At 31.6% G+C, this 23,776-nt stretch overlaps 1 long non-coding RNA gene across 1 annotated transcript in view; it reads right to left on the bottom strand.

The window, feature by feature from the left end:
* Window positions 1-23,776, bottom strand: part of LOC141546148 (uncharacterized) — a 147,059-nt gene that overhangs the window by 63,266 nt on the left and 60,017 nt on the right. Inside the window, exon 2 of the long non-coding RNA XR_012483251.1 lies at window positions 18,770-18,835. This is a non-coding gene — a long non-coding RNA (uncharacterized LOC141546148). The remainder of the gene's footprint in view (window positions 1-18,769; window positions 18,836-23,776) is intronic.

Below are 23,776 nucleotides of genomic sequence, written 5' to 3'. Positions count from 1 at the left end.
CTGATCAGAATAAGATGGCACAACAGTACTTTGACTTGGACACATACCATCTAGAATATTGAATTCAGTTTTAAGGGACACATTTATGTATGTGTATGATAAAATCTTTATGATAATCACAACAGTCAGACAATTAAGACTAAGATCAAAGGAACTGGGGAAACATAGTTAGAAGAATGGTAGACTTGGGGTGTACTTAATCAATTGATAGATCAATATTTCTATATCTATATAGTTATCTATCTATCCATCTACCTACCTACCTATCTATTTATATATTGATATGTATCGAAGATTTAACATTTATCATGCTCTGAATTTCCAAGAAAAAAAAAAGTTCCTTTTCTCAAAAAAGCATACATTCTGGCAGTTCCCAAGTATCTGAAGGATTTTCACGTCAGGGGAGTGATTTGCTTGTTTTTAGACACAGACGGCAGAATTGGGAGTAATGACTAAAAGGTAAAATAAAGTTCATGCAAGGAAAAGCCTGTTAACAATTAGAGTTGTCTGAAGTATAATGAGATGACTCTAGTGTCAGTGGGTTACATCTTTATGCAGGCCTTAATGTGATCATTTCAATTTATTTGGAATATTGTAGGAGTTATAAGCACACAGTAGATGCTAGTAAATGGCAGCTGAATTGATGAGAACAGTGAGAAGTGTGGTGAGGGTATGAAGAAAGACCAACCCCAGGCAAAACTGGGAATTTTGTCTTTCAATTCATGGCAATTTCTTACCATTGGTTATTTCACCATAGGGGGAAATCCCAAACATGTGCCTTGACTAGATGTTCCTTTTACAAGCATAATAGACTGTTCTCTGTATATAAACTCAAAATACATAGTCAATATACATCCTTCCCTGAAGCATCTGTTTGTGTACTTAACAATTACAGTAAATGAAGATGGAAGATTATTGATTGTTAGGGAATATTTTCTTCAAACACTTCAGTGTTTAAACTCAAGCTAAAAATAAGAAGTTTCTTAAATGATGAAAAACGAGATATTAGATTTCAGTTGCATGGTCATAAAGTAATTTTATCACTGGGTTTCAGTTGTATCAGACAAGGAGTTTACATTTTTTTCCCATTTAATTCCAGCTCTTACATTTAAATATATTGATTTTTTTTCACAATAAAGACACATTCAGAATGTCAATTTCCTTTACCTGATTTTGTCTCCAAATACTGCTAAACATTAGCTTACCAGAGATAAAATTCCACTGCTATAATCGCTAACATAGCTAGTTTTTAACTACCATCACTTTTATTGGTGAACTAACCAAGGAAATGCTTAATAAATATTGGGCATATACCAAGAAACACTGGGAAAGAGATAGTTTTTAAATTAAAGCTGCCATTTTCCATGCATCTGCTTTATTCTGGATGAAGAATAAACTTGCAATTTTACTAAGCTATAGAACTCAAAAATAAGAAAGCCCCCTGCACTACTTCTGTATGGAATCTTCTTCATATTTTTTTTTATTTTTAAATAAAAAGAAATATCCATGGACAATTCTTCAACATTTACCCGTGCAAAACTCTGTGTTCCAATTCCCCTCCCCTTCCTCCATGCCCTCCCCTAGAAAGCAAGTAGTCCAATATATGTTAACCATGGTTCATATACATGTAAATTCCAATATATACATCTATCTATCTATCTATCTATCTATCTATCTATCTATCTATCTATCTATCTATCTATCTATCTATACAATTGTCATGATACATAAGAAAATAAAAAGGAAAAAATGAGAAAGAAAATAAAATGAAAGCAAACAACAACAAAAAAATGAAGCTGCTATGTTGTGAACCACACTCAGTTCACACGGTCCTCTCTCTGGGTGTAGATGGCTCTCTTCATTACTGAACAATTGGAACTGGTTTTCTTCACAATTTTAAATCTTAGAGAGAAATTTTTATAGAACAGAAGATTGGGTAATTTTTTCAGGGTAATACAGCTGATTTGTATAAAAAGAAGAGCTTGTACTTAGGTCTTAAAGACTGAGGCTCTCTCTAGCCAATATATCATGTGGCTTTTGGTCAAGAACTGTTATTTTACTCATGCAAGGAAAGACCTTGACCAATGTTGTCTTCTATAACCATGTTTCACAGAGTTTGCTGGGCAGTAAAAAGTAAGACTGAACTTTGATTTTCATAATCCAGGCCTCTGTTTTACCACACTAACTCTCAGTATGACAATAATAAAAAAAATTGGATAGCTGGCTTGAAATTAAACATTGAAAAGTAATTCATAGCTATTAATTTGTTTCAGATTTTTGTTGTCTTTTAAAGTATCAATCTATTAAATGAATGTCCATGGATGATTTTCCTGAGGGGGAAATGCTTAAAAATAAAGATTTTGTGAAATTCTCATGATATATTTAAAATATAGACTTTCTAGATCATGTAGTTAGACTAGATATTTTAGTAAAGTCCCTCATTTTAAAAAAGGGAGGAATATGTGCCATAGGGAAAGCAATTGCACTAAAATTCACAGTATAAACACTGTATGCTGAAAGTATAAACACTGAAGGAGTCTAATATTTAATATACTTACTTAAAATACCTCTTTCATCAGCCTTCACACTCCTATAGGTAAAAACAATAGAAAATGTACTCTTTCTTGAGGAATACAAATGTATTTTAAGAGCCCTAATTATATATATATATATATATATATATATATATATATATATATATATATATATATATATATATATATGTGTGTGTGTGTGTGTGTGTGTGTGTGTGTGTGCGCACAAATTCCTACATATACATAATATAAATATATATGTATATATATATATATATATGTGTATATATATATATACATACATGTTTAATATAAATTTGCATTTTTGTATCTTCTTTTTGTAACTATTTTTTTACTCTTGATCGAATAAATCAAGCTTAAACTATTTTCCTGACAAATGTCCCTCAGCTATTTAATATATAAATCTTATGCCTCTCAAGTTTTCTCCTCTTTGTGCTTAATAATGCTTATCCAAATATAACATTATTCTAAGTTCCTTTAATATCTTTTTTATCTTCCTTTGGAAGAATAATGTCAGAATATTAACAGATTGTAAAGGACCCAAAATTTGACCCATGTGTTTTTTCATCATCAAGACAATCATCTTTCATATAATATTTTAAAAGCATGTTATATACCAAGCACTGTAAGGAGACATCACTTCAACCCTTCCCCTATATCATTTTAAGCATAAAGTTAATTATTTTTGTTACATAAATCAGAAATCTTTTCTCCTCTATGTCATTTGTACCACTTCTCAGACTTACTTGATCCTCAGTATTTTTAATACTCCTTTTCCCTTAATATAGCTACTAAAAATTCCCTTTTCATGATCTATTTTCGACCACAGCTCATTTTGAATTTCCACTTCTTTTTCGTTTTTGCCATGGTAATTATTCTATCTATACCTTCATCTAAATCATCAAAAAAAAAAAAGTGATCAATGGGAACAAATACATAAGAACTGAAATATTACTAGATTAAAAATAATGACATTAGTCAGGGATGCATCAATCCTTCTTATTAGTATATATACATATATATATATATATATATGTATAATATATATATATAATATATATATGTACTATGTTTGTAAAACTTAATAAAGTATTAGGGGAAAATAGAACCTAAAAGATAATAGAATAAGTTACTATAAAATATGGAAATCAAAGCATATGATTAATAAAAAGAAAAGGAGATGACAGTTTATTTAGAAAATAAATTTTTAACAAAATAAGTAAAGAAGCTAAAATGTAAAGTTAATGAAAAATTATATTAAAGAAAAAAATTATGAGAAAGAAAATGGGGTGGAGGCAAGAGGGTGGAGATGAGACACCCTTTGAATTTTCCGAGGTCTCTACATAAGCTTCAAATTAACACCAAATCCAGCCTCTGAGCTGGTGTTGGAATGACCGAATGGAACAAATATTGGGAGTGTAACAAATAGCCAGCAGAAGATAATTTCAATGATCTCCACAAAAGTTATGTTTCAATCTGGCACAGAGGGAGATGGGCCAAGCACAAGCAGGCCCAGCACAGACACCAGTGTAGGCTGTGTAGATAGGTGTGGGGAGGGTTGGGGTGGGGTGCACACTGGATAATCTAGGGGGAGGAATATACAGAAGTATTGACTACTGTGCCCTGGTTGCAAGCCAGTAGATCTGTAGAGAAGTTATAAAACATCCAATACAAACACAAAACAAAATGGTAAATAGTGAATCTCTGAAACACCAGAATTACATGGGACCTGGCCACACCTATCCAGCACCAGGAGTGAATCAGCACAGATTTAGCACAGCTGTTGCTGTTTGTAGAGGAAGCTTGGGCAATCTCCCCCGTGCCCTAAAAGCAGACATCAACTTTAAAACAAAATGAGCAAAAAAGCAAAAAGAAATCTGATCATAGATAGCCTTTATTGTGAAAGAGAAGAACAAATTTCAAACCCTGAAGTCACTAAAAGTGCATTGTCTCCAACTAAGGCCCAAAGGGTGATATGAAGTGGTCCCCATGTCACAAGGCTCTCTCAACTTCACCAAAACTGTGTTACCATATCTATTTCCTCACATCCCCTCCAACATTTATCATTTTTCTTCTCTATCATGTTTTCCAAACTATTCAAAGTGGGAATGAACCTCAAAGGTGTTTTAATATACATCCCTCTAAGCAATAGTAATTTAGAACATTTTTCATATGATTATAGTTATCTTTACTTCAACTGAAAACTCCCTATTCATATTTGCTTATAATCTGACTTAGTAAATAAACATTTTTGTCACAATTTTGATCATTTAATTTGTATTTCCTTCCATCCTAATTCCCCCATTTATATTAATACTACTGTTACCAACACCACTACTACTATTACTACTCTCTTCTTTGATGTCTGTCCTCAGAAGAGTTTTGCTTCTGACAAGGACTTCCCCCAGTCTTCCATTTCTTTTATCAACTTCTTCCCTCCTCCTATTTTTTGTAGTGTAAGAAAGTTTTTTATATCCAATTGAGATTGTATATTATTTTTTCTTTGAGATAAATTTGATGAGACTAAGGTAAATGTTTTCCTCCCAGCTTCCTCATCTGCCTCTCCATGTTGAAAAGTCTTTTGTGCCTGCTTTTATGAGATAATTTATTTCGATATTATTCCCTTCCATATTTCTTACTTGATTTTTAAAATCTTTTTGGGTCCCAGGACATTGTTTTTAATGTAAGGCCTATTACATATGTTGTAGAGAAGTTTGACGTTTTTTCTTTCAAGAAAATACAAAGATTGTTTTTAACATTCACCCTTGCAAAACTTTGTGTTCATATTTTTCTCTGTGCTTTTAGCATGTACTCATAGTAACTTATATAAGATTCTTTTTGTTACTGTTTTTTGCTCCTTTTCAAGCCTATTTCTTTACTTTTCACTCTATATTAAAGTTGGACTTTGCTTTTCGGGGAAAGAGGTGTTAATTCAAGCTTAAGGTTTTTTCATTCATATGTTTTCAGAGTGAGTTCTGAGGACCTGTAAGTTTCCAGTTCTTCCAAAGTGGTATGATTTAACAAGATGTGTGTTTATTATTCTACAGGTCAGTGCTCAGATCTCTGAGTCACAACAAACATTCTTTTCTGATCTGGAATTATGACTATCATCTTCACTCCCCTGAGGTTACAAATTTTCACTGTTTCCTTGTCCAGGGGCTGTGATTTAGGAGTGCAACTTGTATCTGGATATAGGCAATGCAACAGAATCCTCAATCTGGTGCTAGCAAAGGAACCACTATAATCTTCTTCTGGTGAATTGTCTGTCTACTTTAATGTCTGTGGAACTCTCTTCTGATAACTCAGCCACAATTAAGACATACTGCAGTCTTGCTGGGTCATTGCCTGAGCTAGAATGAGCTCCACTCTCACCCCAGTAGATTAAACCTTCCTACGTTGTCATAGATTGTAAAAATTTTTCACCCTGTCCTTTTGTGGGTTCTGTTGCCCTAGAATTCATTTTCAAACATAAGTTTAATGATATTTGAAGGAGAATTGGGGAGAGCATGATTGAGTCCCTGCTTTGTCTCCACTATCTTGGCTCTATATGTCTTCTTCCAAGTCAATCTACTGTTGATCATAACTTGTAGAGGAAAAGAAAGAAAGGATGTTCTGAAACAGCTTAGAGGACATAGCTCTTGTCATAACTGCAGGTAGAATCTGGTAGAAACATGGTTTTCTCATATATAGCATGATACATCTTATTTTCTTGGAAAGATTTTTTCTCAGCATTATTCTTGTCCACATTTTGTAGCACAAACAATACATATTTATTAAACATCTGCCTTGTGTGGGGCATTGTACTTATTAATAAAGAACATACTACATTTAGATAAAATATGATTCATGTCCACAGGGATCTTGCACTTTAATAATGGATCATATCCTAAAAATTGTTTTTAGAAAGTTATAAAAACAAAACTTTTAGGAGGCATAAGGTAGAACATTATCATAAACTCTGATGTCATTGAAAGTTTATTGGAAAAAATTATTTTTGAGTTGAACTTTAAAAGACAGAAATTCAAAAGTGAAGACAAGAAAGGGAGTGTGGCATTTGAAACAGAGGAGATAATGAGTGAAGTCAGAAATCTGGATATGGATAATTGATCAATTTGACTATTTGATCATTTGACCATTGAACAGAGCAAAAATGCCTTGAAAATATAATCTGTTATAAAGTTATAAAATAAAGTGTAACACATTTGTGGAGAGCTTTGGATACCACATAGAAGAATTCAGACTTTACTAGGTAGGCAAAAGAGTGAGCAAACCATTCCAACAAAGGATGAGTGTAAGAGGTTTTGATATGCAGGAACATCCTGGGGTCTGCTCTGAGTTGCTTGAAAGAGCCTGATATTGAACTTTTAGTTTAAGATTTTGAACTTTGACAGTCATTAAGTCATTGACAACAAATCAATATTTGATTTGTTATATTAGAGATTGTCTAGTTTTAATGAAGTGATAGAGATGTTAAAGATTCATATTGATGGTAAAATTTGTCAAGAATGGATTTCTTTGTTTCTTTTTTAAGTGATGTAAGATTCAGTTTTTAAACATAAAACAGCATAAGCTTAAATTTCAGTAACTAGAAAATAGGATTCAGATATGAAAAATAACTCTTGAGAGTTCAGGTTTATGTTTTCACCATAAATAGCATGATAGTGTAAATATAGCCTTATATCAAATACATATTCTTAAATTTTTGCTAGTATAAGTTGACAACAATTAAACAAGCATAATGAATTTAACAAGAATTAGAGCATAAAGAATAAAACTGATATAAGGTATAAGAATTAAAGCTAACAAATATGCAATCAATCAAAATGATGGAATCCTTAGGAATATCATTTTAGATATAATTCCATCTCCTTAAATTAATGAAACAAGCAGAGCTATTCAATGTTCAGATTTTGGGTTTGACTTGCTTATTGTCAATGCAAAGGACTCTGAAGAAAGGAAGTGCTACAATCTCAAGATTTGCAAATTGTACAAATATAGCAGGTGTTGTTGATATCAAAGAGGAAGTTAAGAATCTTAAAGAGGATTTAAATAGACTGAAAAAATTAGCTAATGACTGGCATTCAAAAAGGAATGTCAGTTAACAGAATGGAAAAAAAATAAAAAGGAAAAAAGAAGTTTTATGCAATGCCCTAAGAGGGCAATTTAGTTAATGATTTTTTACTAAGTAAAAAGGATAAAGTAAGGTTTCTTGAAGTTCAGATGAGCACAAATCGAAATTAGAAGCTGGCCAAATCTCTTCTTTGGATTAAGTGATATGAATAGCTTGCTCATTACATAAGGAAAATATCCTGAAAGAAGAAGCTTATTCCCATATGCAGTAATTTTTTGGGTCCAGCTGTGAACACTAAGAAAACTTGAAGTGAAAATTTTAGGACATTAGATCCTTTTAGATGATGATTTGTATGATCATATAATCAAAGACTGCTTTAGGAAATTAAATACAGATGTAAGTATGTAAGTATGCAGATATCTATATGTATCCTTGTATATATATATATATATATATATATATATATACATATACATATATGTGCATATATATATAATATGTATATTTCATATATACACATATATGTTTCTATATGTATACACCTGTATGAAATACGGATACAAATGTAAACACAAAAATAGCTAATAGACATTAAGCTACCTGACTACATGCACATCCCTTTCTATATTAGTATATAAGTGTGATTAAAATATGTACATATAAATATCTATCATTCTATCTATCCTCTATAAATGTGTGTGAATAAAATATACATATATATATATAAATATATATATACATATATATATATATATATATATCTCCATTAATAAAGATGCAACTCAAGTATAATTCAATACATTGATTTTATATAATTGCCTAAAGATTAGAAAGATTAATGCTTTGCCCACAGTCACAAAGCTATCAAATATCTAAATTAGGATTTTTAACTCATTTCTTTTGAATAAAGTCTTCACATCCATTCAGTAGGCTACTGTGCCTGTTAGCATTCTGTGCATAGGAATGACTAAGAAATATTTGGGAAATTGTATCATTAGAATTTCCTTGGTTTGGAAATTTTAATTTAAACCAATTAAAGCAAAGCATAATAGTAAGTGAATGATTTCAAAATGTATACACAATAAATTTCCTTTTGCAAATATTATCATTCTAAAATTATTTGCACTTGTATTGCTGGTAAAAAATTGAGAATAGAGTTATAACAACTTTAGAAAATTTAAATAATGTTTAATTTAGATAAATTTAGCAAAGAAAGAAAGAAGAATTGATATAGTGAAACAAGCAGGATCTGGAAACACTATTCATAATGGCTATCAATGTGTAAATATTTAGTGTACTTATTTGAAAGCCTGGGTTGGTATTTCCTGATAGAGCGCCTTGTGTTGCACACTTCATTTAGAGATTTGTTTGAACATATATTAAGAGGAGACCTGGCTTTTTTAGTTATTGGACCTAAACTTTACTAAACAAAACAAAAGAAAAAAAAATAATAAAGTTCTAGACTCCATTTATGTCCTTTGACTTCCTTGGTGTACTACTGTCAGAGAGAGCTGGGAGGAGACTTCTTTGAAGTTCTCTTCTTTCTTTGATTCAAGCTGAAATCTTGAATTTCCCCCCCAAAAAATCTGGGTTTTGATATATTATAATAAAATAATTCATGTGATTTCTATTGGATATTATTAATTATTCTTGATATCTTTTTGTGAAAATAGCCAAGAAAATGACCAAATTGGAACTGCAGTTAGGACTGAACTTCTCCCTAAAGATGATCAAAGAAGTTTCTTTCTGATCCTAGACCTAAACTAGGGATTCTTGACAGTGGCAAAAGATATAATTATAACCTGAAGTTTTTTGGGCAAATAAAGAAAAGAACATGCAATCTTGATATACTTAGATCCTATTTAAGCTTCCCCATAGCTAGGTTGTTAAATCAATTTAAAAAATGAAATAATGTTAAGATTAAAGCAGTTTCATATCCATATTTCTATTAAAAACACAATAATACAGGAATAAATGGAGTTTACCTTAAAATGATTAGTAGTATCTAGTTAAAACCATCAGCAAGCATCATATGGAATGGGCATAATCTAGAAATTCCCAATAAGGTCAGGGGTGAAACAAGTTTGCCCATTATCATCATTACTATTAAATATTGTATTAGAAACGTTAGCTTTGGCAATATGAGAAGAAAAAGAGTTTAAAGGAATTAGAATAGTTAATGAGGAAATCAAATTATCACTTTTTGGACATGATATGATAGCATATGTAGAAAATTCTGGAAAATCAATTAAAAAACTACTATAAACAATTCACAATTTTAGTAAAAGTTGCAGGGTACAAAATAAATTCACATAAATAATCAGTATTTTTATATATTATCAATAAAGTCGAGCAACAAAGAGATACAAAGAGAAATTTCATTTAAAATAACCGTAGATAATATAAAATATTTGGGAGTCTTTCTGCCAAGGCAAAATCAGGAGCTATATGATCACAATTACAATCAACTTTACACACAAATAAAATCACATTTAATCAACTGGAACAATACTAAGTGATCATGGGTAGAGCAAAATAATATAATAAAATATGACAATACTACCTATATTAATCTACTTATTCAGTACCATATCAATCAAACTCCCAAGAAATTTATTTATAGAGCTATAAAAAACAAGAACAAAGTTCATCTGGAAGAACAAGAGGTTAAGAATCTTAAGGGAATTAAAGAAAAAAAAAAGTAAATGAAAGTAGCCTAGCTGTACCACACCTAAAACTGTATTATATAGCAGTGGCCTTCAAAATCTTTTAGTACTGGTTTAGAAACAGAGTAATTGATCAGTAGAATAGGCTATGTTCACAAGATACAATAGTCAATGACCATAGAAATTTAGTAGTGTTTGACAAATCCAAAGATCCCAGCTTTTGGGGTAAGAATTCACTATTTGACAAAAACTACTGATAACATTGGAAATTAGTAGGGCAAACAAGGCATTGACCCACACCTGACATCCTATATCAAGAGAAGGTCAAAATGGGGTTATGATTTAGACATAAAGAGTGATATTATAAACAAATTAGAAGAATAAAGAATAATCTACTTCAAAAATATGTAAAGAAGAAAGGAATTTCTGGCCAAAATATAACAAGAGTGCATTATGGAATGCAAAATGGATAATTTTTATTATATTAAATTAAAAAAATTTACAAACAAAATTAGAAGGGAAATAATAAACTGGGAAAAAATTACATTCAAGGCTTCTGACAAAGGCCTCATTTTTAAAATATATAGAGAACTGAGTCAAATTTGTAAGAATTCAACCCCTTCTTCAATTGATAAATGGTCAATGGAAATGAACAGATGGTTTTCAGAAAAGAAATTGAAAAAAACATTTCTTGTTATATGAAAAGGTGTTCTAAATCACTAATGATCAGAGAAATGAAAATTAAGATAATTAAGATAGTGAGAGATATCACTGCACACCTCTCAGATAGGCTAAAATGATAGGAAAAGAGATGAGGAATGTTGGAGGGATGTGGGAAAACTGGGACATTAATACTTTGTTATTGGAGTTGTGAACTGATTCAACTTTCTAGAGAGAAATTTGAAACTATGTCCAAAGGGCTATAAAATTGTGCATATTCTTTGATCCAGCAGTGTTTCTACTGGGCTTGTATCCCAAAGTGATTCTAAAGGAAGGAAAAGGAGTCACATATGCAAAAATATATGTAGCAGTCCTTTTTGTAGAGACAAGAAACTGGAAATTGAGCAGATGCTTATCAGTTGAGGAATAGTTGAATAAGTTATAGTGTATAAATGTTATGGAATATTCTTGTTCTATAAAAAATAATCAGCAGGATGATTTTAGAGAGGCCTGGAGAGACTTACTTGAATTGATGAGGAGATCATTATACACAACAATGACAAGATTATATGACAATCAATTATGATGGGCATGACTCTTTTCAACAAGATGATTCAGGCCAGTTCCAATGATCTTGTGATGAAGAGAATCATCTGCATTCAGAGTGAGGACTGTGGGGATCAAATGTGGATCCTAACATAGTATTTTCACTCTTTTTCTTGTCTTTTGTTTGCTGTTTGTTTTCTTTCTCATCCCCCCTTTTTATCTGATTTTTCTTGTGCAACACGATAATTATATAGAATTGCTCATATTTAATATATATTGGATTACTTGCCATCTAGGGGAAGGGATGGGGGGAAGGAAGGGAAAAAAATTGGAACACAAGGTTTTGTAAGGTGAATGTTGAAAATTATTCATAGATGTGTTTTGAAAATAAAAAGCTTTAATAAAAAGAATAAATTTTAAAAAGAAAAAAGTTTGAAAAAGATTAAAGCAATTACAAAATATTTAATTCAATATTTATTAATGGTTTTCTATATTCTAAATGTGGGTGATATACAGACAAAAGCCTTACCTTTTTAAAAGAACCTCACATTCTAAGGGTGAAAAGAAAGAGACATAGAATTTAAACAAATAAGTAAATATAAATACATTCAATATATTTTGAAATAAAGGTAATTTTAAGAAGAAAATAGCATCAACTAGATCTTGAAAATGTATTTTATTATGATTATATAGTTTGTAAAGATTTTATTTATGTCTCCAACATTAAATGTGTATCTACTTCATGTTACATTCAAAAAATGAGAGCCAATGAGAATTTGGTGGAAATCCCAAAAGCAAAATGAGAAATGTTATAGAATAATATTAAAACATTCTTTGCTTACTTTGGATACATTTGTGGTAAATCAGGGCACTGTAAGACTGATGGTCTGAGTTTCATCAATATCTCTTCACTCCTTTCATTATCCTCTTAGATATCAAATTCATAAACCCAAAGTTCTTCTCTTGTTCTAGTTTCTAAAATCTCCCTTTTCCTGCTACAAAATAACTTAATTTATTTTTTAATGCCTTTTGCAATCTGATGCAGTCTACTTATGCAGATTTATTAGCCTTTAAATCTGTTTCTGAATTCTACAAAATGGAACTAGTTACTATTCCTTCTGTGTGACATTCTTATCATTTGTCTTCATGGTTTTGTACAGGTAGTTCCATAGAATTCACTCCACCATGTTTTTCTCAAAGAAAAGCTCAATTAACATTAAGTGACAAAAGTTCTATATCTATCCACTAGTTTTTCAGTTCCTAGTGCCCCTCTAATCTATTTATGTGTATTTATGTGTGTATGAATATAAACTCATGCACACACATATATGTCACCAATAAACATACAATACATACACATACATGCACCGACATATGTGCATGCATAAATATGCAAAACTTGCCTATGTTCATGTTGTTCTTTCTGAAAGAATATATCCTTTTTGTGCTTCTTAAGGTCAGAAGAGACTTCATCTTTATCTTTATCCTCATTATTTATCATAGTCTGACCCATAATAAATCCCTAATAAATTATGATTGGATTCCATAATTCATTCATTCAACCACCATTTATTAACTGCCTCCTGAATGCCAGGGCTTCCCAAACTTTTCCAATTGTGACTCCTTTATACCTGAAAAAATTTTACATGACTCTAGGTATATCAATATATAAAATAGGTAAACAAATCTAACATTTGTTAATAATAAATAATAATTTAGCATTTAGTACATGACCTGATATGGGGTCAGAACCCACAAATTAAGAAGCTTTACTACATGCTATGAATAGATACACATTCAAATTAATCTGGGATCTCTTTGATGTAAATGTGATACATGACAGTTTCTCTGTGCCTGAATCTTGATTATGTATTACTCTTTTTTTTTTATTTTAATAGTTTTTATTTACCAGATATATGCATGGGTAATTTTACAACATTGACAATTGCCAAACCTTTTGTTCTAATTTTTTCCCTCCTTCCCTCAGATGGCAGATTGACCAATATATGTTCAATATTTTAAAATATAAATTAAATACAATATATGTATACATGTTCAAACAGTTGTTTTGCTGTACAAAAAGAATCGGACTTTGAAATAATGTACTGTGAAGGAAATTTAAAATGAAGGTGGACAAAATTAGAGGGATTGAAAATTCTTTATATATTACTCTTGTGATTTGTCTTATCTTTAAATTTGTCACCTGGGGTTGCCATGTTCTTGTTTTCCCTGGTCATTGTTTGCATTGGTAAAATAAGAGGGAGAAAGAATTTCAAAAAGTCATTCTGTCTGTCTTTCATTCCTTTTATTTATTTATTTATTTTCTTTCTAGAGGATAGGGAAAAGAAGGAATGGGGCAAAGTAGCTTTCTAATTCTAAAAAACAGTAAAATTTATTTTACCAAGGTAATATAGTAGAAAATACCTGAGATTGATAAAGTGATTTTTCTAAAGTTTTTGGTTGTGGATAGATAATTCATCACTATACTGTCACTCTGATATTAACTTAATATAGAATATTAGGTATAATATCATAAAAGATTATAATTTTATTTTATTTAAGTATCTTCCTATAATTCCCCTATTGCCCTAAAGAGAGAGGAGTTTATTGTCCCCCCATCCATTTTAGAGATGGTTCATTGATTCCATCTAAATATAATTTAAGAGAGAAAATATAATCTGTACAGAAATAATATCTATGAAATCTATTCTGTTTAGGATAGTAGATCAATACTGATACTATTCCTTAAAATTAGCTATTTTCTAAAATTAACATTATAAGGTTGTGTTGAATAAAGCTTCTTATGCTACTGTTTTTTCTATTTGGTTTTAATTAATTCTGTAATTCTGCATTTCACAACTCATGACAATTTTGTGAAAGGTAAAATTTTCTCACATAAAACAAATAAATCTTAAATTTGCAAGTAAACAGATAAAGAAGCAATTGGAAATGCACATCTGTGTGGGCTTACTTATTTTTTTGTCATGTTAATATAATATTAGGGAAAATATCCTTTATTACCTAGGCTTTGATTCAAATTTCCAAAGCATCTTTATATTCCAGAGCTCTCACTCTCATTAATTGCTTTCTACAGGTTAAGTCAACAAATCTACTGAAAATAATTTCAGCAAAGGAAGTATTGAACAAAGCCAAGAAAAAAAGAGACTCTTAAAGATGGTACTTACTTTTCTTGTTTCAAAGTTTCAACATTCTTTTTGTGTCTCATCTACTAGAAGATGACAATTTGTGAAGAATATGTCCTTCATTTCAAAAAACTGCTATATTCTGTTTAATAGAGCACATATAATGCCTGGCAATAACTTCAATAATTAAATCCTGAGAGTCTGGGTACTAATGTGAAAAAAAAAGAAGGTGGCTATGTCTGCCCAAGCAACAGACATTTCAGAAGAAAAGAAAGATTGAGATTTAACTTGTTCATTACTGTTAAATGCAACTGCTTTCATTTTCATATAAGGACATCTTACAAACTTCTTAAAAACAAAATCAAATTTTCTAAAATTCATACATATGTGCATCTTAACTGTACAATGTGGGTGTGCCTTCATGCATGTATGCGTGTATGTAATTTGTGGTCTGGTCTTTTTCTAGCAAATTCTTTGAATCTCCTCTCAAAATAATGTTTTGAATTATTACAAAGAATGACAACAAAAGGTATTTATACTAAAACTCTATGAGTGTCTTTTCAGAATTATGTTTCTATTGCTATCATAAAGAATGACAAACTACTTGTATTGAAATGTAATTATCTATTTCTGTGTACGTATATTATCTGTCTATATGGGCAGCTAGGTGAAACAGTGGATAGGGCATGGATCTGGGGTCAGGAGGATCTGCATTCAAATCTGACCTCAAAGCTCTGTGGAATGAATGACAAACCACTTCATTATCTCTTTCAAGAGAACCTCAAATAATGACACAAAATCAGATATGACTAAAATGACTGAACTATAAAAATCTGTGTATATTTTTAAAGTTCATAGACACAAAATTATATAACTTATGATTGAATACATGTGACAAAAAATACTGTCAATGGTAATACATTTAATTTATCTTCTACAAATAAAATAATAGTAACATATATAAACATCCTCTCTCTCTCTCTCTCTCTCTCTCTCTCTCTCTCTCTCTCTCTCTCTCTCTCTCTCTCTCTCTCTATGAGTTCCAAATTATCTTCTTCTATCACTCCTTTCCCTTAATCCTGGGAAAGTAAGCAGTTTGATATAGGTTATAAATGTTCAATCGTGCAGAACATAGTTCCATATTAGTCATTCTGTGGAATGTTACAGGAGCCACCAGTGACAATTGCTGGATATTATGGGAGCAACCTGCTAGTGGCTGCTGGGGATCTAATTCTGATCAACAGAATAGATCCCTTCATGTGAGAAGATGATAATGATACATGGAGTCTGAGAGGCAATTGCATTCTCTGACTTCTCTCCTCTTCCCTCTTGCCTCTGATTTATTTCATTCCCAATTCACAAGCAACATCTGAGTCAGTAAAGGCTAATTTGCAATTCCTTCAAGTGTGTAATATTTACAGCTGTGGGGCCCTTGGAGAATTGACCTATCCCTTCACACTTTTAAGATGTAGGCTGTAGGCCTTAAGAGTGGAAAACAAAACATGCACCAAAAAAGGGAGAAAAAAAAAAGAATGTGAAAAATAACATGTTTCAATTTACATTCTGACCAAATTAGTTCTCTCTCTGGGAGTAAATAACACTTTTCATAATGAGTACTTTAGGATTATCTTGGATCCTTGTATTGTTGGGAATAGCTAAGTCATTCTAGGTGTTTTAGCCCCTAAAATCACCTGTTTTTATTTCTTAAAGCACAATAGTATTTTATTACAACTACATAATACAACTTGTTCAGCCATCCTCTATTTGATGGGACACCCATCAATTTCCAGTTCATTATCATCTCAAAAAGAACTATTGTGAATATATTTGTATAATGGTTTCTTATTTCTTTAAGAACTTTCCATTCTTCCTGTACTAACATTCCCTTTCAAATATTTCTCAATATAATGTACAATAATATTATTGTTATTATTATGGCAAACAGAATCATAGATTCATAGAATTTGAGTTGAAAAGGATATTGGTGGTCTTCACTATTCACCCTTACAAAAAAATCCCCAAATTTATGATATAGCTAATAATGTCATCCAAACTTTTTGAAGGCATCCACTGAGGGAAATCCCCCACTTTTGTAATCATTGATTCGATTTTTAACAGTTATAATAGTTAAAATATTTTATTTTCTTAACAAGCTTAAATTGCCTCTGTACAACTTTCATCCATTTTTTTTCTGATTCAGCCCTCTGGTACCAAAAAGAACATCTAATTTTGCTTTCACATAACTTTCATTCAAATACTGATAAGAAAGCAATAACATCTTTCCTTGTTCCCATCTCCCCCTTCACTTTGTCTATTTTATATAAATATATAATCTATATGCTATAGGCCAGTCCTGGGTTTTAGAGCAGCAGGCATCCTTTATACCATTTTTTCCCTTTTTGTAGAATGTATAGTTCATTTTGATTAGTGACTTTTTGGTCAAATTTGTGTCTAACACCTGCCTTTTTATTACCGGCTCCATTTTTAAACTTTTGTCTCCTCTGAACTTCTGAGTATTTCAAATATCATTCTTCTGATGTTTGTATTGCTGATGTTGTTGTTGTTGTTGAGTGATGTCTGACTCTGTGATCCTGTGGACATAGCATTCTGATGCTGTCCAGCTAATTTTCTGGGCAAAGAAAACTGGAATTATTTGCCATTTCCTTCACCAATGGATTAAGGCAAACAAGTTAAATGAGGTGACAAGAATCACACATGTAGTAAGTGTCTGGAACTATATTTGAACTCAGGTCTTACTGACTCCAAGTCCAGCATTCTATCCATTGAGTCCCTTTGCTGCCTTCTCTAACACTGTAACTCTTTTTTTACAGTGGCTTCAACTTTTTGAAGAATGAACTTATTAACCCAAATCAATAACTTCATAGTAGCTCCTCTTTTCATTGAACTATAACTCCATGAAATGTGGAGGTATTTGATTTTCCACAGATCTAACATGTCATACTTTTATAATATTATATGTTATTTGAAACATTGATGAAGAATACATAAGTATTAAGGTTCCTGGAACCAAAACCAAACCAAAACAAACAAACAAAGAAAAGTCAGTTCACTGAGAATTCTAAAATTCTATAACACAAGACAAATAATTTGTTATGCATTTATACTAAATGAAGATAATGCCCTGGGGAATGGAGAAAATGAGCCATTAATGGGAATAACCTCAAGACTATGGTACTGCCAGAAATTATGGTGGTATTGTTCAAATAATAAATGCTTCTGTTTGATATTCTAAATAGTGTCCCCTCAAGCTACCAGATCTTGTAGACAATGATATATCAAGAATAAATGACACCAATAGCAAGGTTGAAGATCACATCTAATTTGATTACTATATACAGAACTATATACAGAACTGTCTTAGTACCCAAGGAAGAAAAGGGAGAAAGAAGAAAACTAATTTTTTCTTAAGTTTTCATATTAAGAAATATTAGAGTCAGATATAGAGGGGACCTTCAATGTCATCCTAAATAGTTTCTATTTTAAGCTTTTGAAAAGGAGAGTGAAGTGATTAAAATAATTTTCCTTACAGTTATATATAAGATAAATTAGAGTGCAGAGAGAATGATGACAGGTAAATTTCTTATGAATTGTCTTATGCATTGTCCAGGCAAAAAAGAACATGAGTTTAAGTGACTCTAGTGATGACTAAAGCAGTATTTCACAGGCAATAATGAGAACACAATGACAACTGACAACTTGTGGGTCTTTGAAAAGAGGGAGTCAAAGAGGAAAGTAATAATTCTATTAACAAAAACTAAGGAAGTTAAGAGGAAAGATAAGTTTTGACTTAAAAAAAGATGATTTATTCAATCTTACATATGCTGAGTTTGAGTAGGTAGAAGTAAAGATATTTATCATTAGAATCAATATTTTCCTCACTCTCATGGCATCACAGAACTACAAAGGACCTTAGAGATCATCTGTCCCCCAGCTTTTACATTCAGATAAGGGAATTGAGCCTCATGTAAAATAAGTAATTCATAAAGATCACAAAAACAGAAGCAATTATAAGAATAGAATCCAGTTTTTTCCAACTTCCAGGCCAATGCTCTTTCTGAGATTTGTTTGATCTTCTCAGTAAGAAGGAATTATTCACAGTCAAATTACCTGTCAGCTGAGGGTGGTTCAGCAGACTGTACAGAAGAAACCGCAAATTCAGGAACAGTGAACAGTCTGCAACAAAGTAAAAGAGACATTATACAGAGAGATGAAGAAGATCTAGTAGGAGCAATATTCATGAGTGAAAGGCTAAAAAAATAGGACATAGACTCCAACATTATTTTTTAAGAAAAAAAACAACTCTATCATATAGGAAGAATGAAATTAGGAAAGATCATTGTGGTATTTTGTAAAGCTATGTATCAATCATTTCTATTATAAATAGTTTACTGAAAAGTATAATAATAATTATTATTTTTGCACAGGCAATTTTCTTTTGCTACAACATTATTTTGTTAAGTTGTTATGAGGACACTTATCATTGGCTGGAATTAATGGATATCTAGATTGTTAAGTGGATGGATACCTTTAAGATTGTCATCTCAAAAGGAATATAAATATACTTGTATCAGTGTGGTAAACTTCTCAAATATGCTATTGAAATCCCTTTCTCCCTGTGCATAGATATTGGTATCTAGCCTAATAAGACTATCAGGTGACTGAATTCCTATAAGGTTTGCTAATAGGGTAGCCCCATTATAATTTGGTGAGCCACTTCTATCTCTGGGATGCATAGAGTCTAATGGATTCATTTCTGCTATCGTGTGCCATGAACTTAATAAAAAAAAATAGACTTAGAACTTCTACATAACTTTCTTCCATTTCCCCAGTCAAGGACCTCACAAACCTTCCTTCTCCAACTAGAACATTTAAAAAAAATAATTAGTTTTATTTAATAAAAAACAGAATAAGAAAAAAATAAAAACAACAGGAATACAAAACAAAATGAAACAAAAGAAAATAAAATATTGCCATATGCCCAGAAGAATATCAAGGAGGATTCAAAATACCTAACAACAAATTACAAAATCAAAAAAGTATAAATATTAGTAGAATAAATTATATTCATGAATATCCACTTTATTTTTTGTTCTCTGCTGCACACTTTTTATTACTTTATTCTTGTTTCCCCTTTCATCCCCCCTACCTTCAAGCAAGCTATATTTAAGAAAGGATATATTTATTTTTATATTTATAGATATATACATAGACGTACATAGACACAAAATACACCTCATCCTCCCCCACATACATACATATGAATCTTCCCTGTCCCTGTTGACTTTGTTTTAATTCTGCTCTTAACTTGCCTTGTTATTACTTAACCTCCCATAAATCTTTCCCTTGTCTTCTTTCTACATTCTTTGCTTCCCATTCTTCTTATCTATCTATCTATCTAGTATTATCTATTTAACCCATTCCCAATGTGAGCAGATTTTCAGAACTTTAAGCAAACTCTCCTCCCTCCTTTAATGTCCCTTTTTTCTATCTGTCCTCTGCATCTATTTGTAAAATTACTATTTTTCTTTAACTCTGCTCCAATCTTTCTTGTGGGCTGCCATATTGTTGATGGCAATCTTAAACATAAGGTATTCATTTCCTCTTTATCAAAAACATAAACAATTTTTCCAGGCCATGTTCCTTTGGTATTGGGCTCTTAAAGGTTAATTTTTTTTTCTGATAAGTTCCAATTTGGTTGATAGAAAGTTCTGAAAATCTGCAAATTCACTGAATGTCCATTTTGTGTCATTCATTGTTTATTTTTGGCCACAGGCCTAGTTCTTTTGACTGTTGGTAATTAAGATTCCAAGACCTGCAGTCTTTTTTGTGGCTACTAATAAGTCCTGTAACATTTTAATTGTAGCTACAGCATACTTGAATTGTTATTTTTTTTTTGTTTGTTTCTTGGAAAATTTCTCTAAATGCCAATAATGTTAATGTTCCTGTGTGTTTTCCACAAAGGATTACTCTGAGGTGGCGATTGGTAGTTTGTTTGTTTGTTTTCTATTCCTACTTTCCCCTGCAGTTCATCTCTCTAGGACATTTTTTTATTATTATTATTTCCTGCAGTATTGTGTCAAGGTCCTTTTTTTGGTCACAACTTTTAGGCAGTCCAATTATTCTTAATTTTTTCTTCTTGCTCTGTTCTCTAGAGCTGTCATTTAAAAAAATTCACATTGTGTTTTATTTTCTCATTCTTTATCATCCTTTTTTTTGTTGTTTTTTCTTGGTTTCTCATAGCTTTACTGTCTCCCTCTTGCCCAATTATAATTTTCAAAGAGTTCTTTTCATCTTTGAGACTGTACCTCCTTTTCAAGTTGGTTAACAAATTTTTTATAATCTTCTTGTTTTTTCTTGAATAATTTTTAATTTCTTTCATTTTTTCCTCAGTGTCTCTCTTTTGATTTTTAAATTTTTTTTGAGTTTTTTCTATAGATTCTCTGTGGACAGGGAACCAGTTCATGTTACCCTTTGAAGTAGAAACTTTGCTTTTACTTCAGTGTCTTCTTCTGAAGATGAACCACTGTCTTGTCTGTTCCCATAGTAGGTTTCTATAGTGGGGTTCTTTCTTCTTTGCTGATTCTTTTTTTTTTTAAGTAAGAGGATTTAGTGTAAACTTCTCTAATCCTGGGGTGGGGGATGGCACCTCAAACTTCCTTTCAGCTTTCCCCTATGACGAAGAGTCCCAACTAAGAACTTCACCCTCCTGCAAATGTCCACAGCCAGCAGCTTCCCTGCCCTGCAGCCTCTCAGTCTCCCCATCTCAGACTCAGACTCTACTAACAGTCCAAGAAATGAAAATCACTGTGGCTTCTGTTGAGGATCCAGCCACACCCAGATCATCCTGGGGCTCCCCACTTGGTGATTCTGTGGAATTAGCCTGGAGGTGTTTGCACTTCACTAGGTTAATACCCAGCCTGAAGTCTTTCTTTTGATGTTTTCTGGTTATAACTGCAGGGCCTCGTTCTGCCCCAAGTCTTCTTAATTTTTTTTAAGTCTGAGTTGGCCCTGAGGTGCAAATTTGTTCTATTTGTGGGGCAATCAGGAGAAATTGAAATTTACCATCATACTCTGCCATCTTCTCAGAATCCTCCACCTTGAAGACTTTATGTAAGAACTTTTTGACTTTCTGCTATGTTCAGGATTCCCACTAATTGACTATATAATTCTTCTATCCAGAGCTGCCATATGTTTGGGAATTTCCACATTATTCTCTCCAAGTATTGTACCAACAATGCTCTTTCTTTAGGTCCAGTGGTATTCACATGTCACTCTCTGCCATTAGCTGTTCTAAGAATTTCTTAAACTTACCTCTAACAACAATCTCAATAAGTAACTGTATCACTTCTTATAAATTGTCCACAAATTGATGAAAAAAAAAAAAGCTAAAACCTTAGAGTACATTCAGAGAAATGAGCTAGATACAAAGGATGGGATAATCCTGTACATTATATTCTAGTGAGATCCCTAGTTTCAGGGCCCAAGTATTTCACAATTAATTAACGTGAGACATAGAGAGAAAATAACTTATGAGAATATTAGATAGTTCACTTAACTTTTCCAAGTCTTCTGACAAAGCATCCATCGTTCTATCCTTACAGTGTGAGAAGAAACTAAACACATTCTGAGAAGAGCAAGCAGGGTCTAGAAACTGACCTGACAAATATTTGAAGATCCTAAAACTTATTTAACTTTAGTTAGACTCGACTCAACTTTAGTAAGAAAAATGATAGCAATCTTAAGTATTTTTAGGGAGTAAGATAGTAGACTTTTGTGTTGTTATGTAGCAGGAATTCTTAAAGTGGGCCCATAAACTTGTTTTTTTTTTATGTTTTGATAATTATATATAAATATAAATGCTTTCCTTTGTATGTTTTTTTTTTTAATTTGTACATTTACCTTATTCTAAGAAAGGATTCATAGACTTTCCTAAACTCTCAGAGTGATTCCTGACATTGAAAATTTTAGCGCTGCTATTAAGGGATAGTTTTTACAAATTATTTTATTTGGCCAACTACATTTTTCAATTTGTTTCTCACTTTTTTTGAAGAACATTTCTTATAATACTTTCAAAAAATAAAAATGTTACAAAATTAAATAGTACTTCAGCTAAGTTCTACATTGCATAGTGTTCTATAACTAAAGATAAGACTTCAGCAAAAATGGGAGAAAAGTGCAAAGACTGAACTTTCTAATAAGCAAATATTAATGGCACATGAACTAAGTGAGAGAATTAAAGTGGAATGGGCTCTGGTATAGAATAAGATTTCCCAATGGTAGAAATATTCAATCAGTTAATAAATATTTCTTAAACCAGGTATTACATGCCAGACCCAGTGCCAAATACTGAGGATACATTTAAATGGAGAAAATAAAAGACATTCAGGTGGAATATAAAATATTCCAGCAAGAAAAGAGGTCAAAAATTTGTGCCTCTAAGGATTTTTTAAAAAGGAAAATAAATAGAAACAGCCAAATTCTCTAGACTCCAAAATTCCTTGATACTTTGGTAAAGCTTTATTGATGTAAGGCACAAAAGTATATTATCGAGGTAAAACATTTTCAAATAGTCTGACAAAGTAATTACAAAACCCTACATTTTTTTTGTCTTTTATCATGTCCATTTTTACGTGAAACTTTCTCTTGACATCTCTAAATTTCGTGAATGAATTTCTTATCTTTCCTATTCTATTCTTTCCTTCTATTTCTTTGTTTTGTTCAAAAAAGTAAAGTTACTCTCTCCTTGTCATTCTCTGGAATTTCCCAGTTAGCTGAGGCCATCTCTGGTCATCCTGAAAAATTTCTTGCCCTTGGACCCAGATGGCTCTCAAGGACAGAGTGAGGCTGCTGACTTTGAATAGCCTTCCCTCACTTCAATCCAATTCACTTGCATGTCATGGTATCACATTCCTAATTCTATGTTCATTTTTGAGAATGAAGTACAAACAACAACAACATGTAACATAATAGCATAACTACATGTTCTAGAACAGAAATGAACCATTGGGTCAGGGACAATGACAAATGACATATATATATATATATATATATATTTGTTTTTAAAGTTAAGTCAAGATCAGTGATTTCACATTCTAAATAAAACTCTTTAAGAGC

The sequence above is a fragment of the Sminthopsis crassicaudata genome, chromosome 6 (assembly GCF_048593235.1).
Source record: "Sminthopsis crassicaudata isolate SCR6 chromosome 6, ASM4859323v1, whole genome shotgun sequence".
Lineage (NCBI taxonomy): Eukaryota > Metazoa > Chordata > Mammalia > Dasyuromorphia > Dasyuridae > Sminthopsis > Sminthopsis crassicaudata.
Note: the sequence above shows the minus strand (reverse complement) of the source record. Positions and strands in the feature narration are given on the sequence as shown.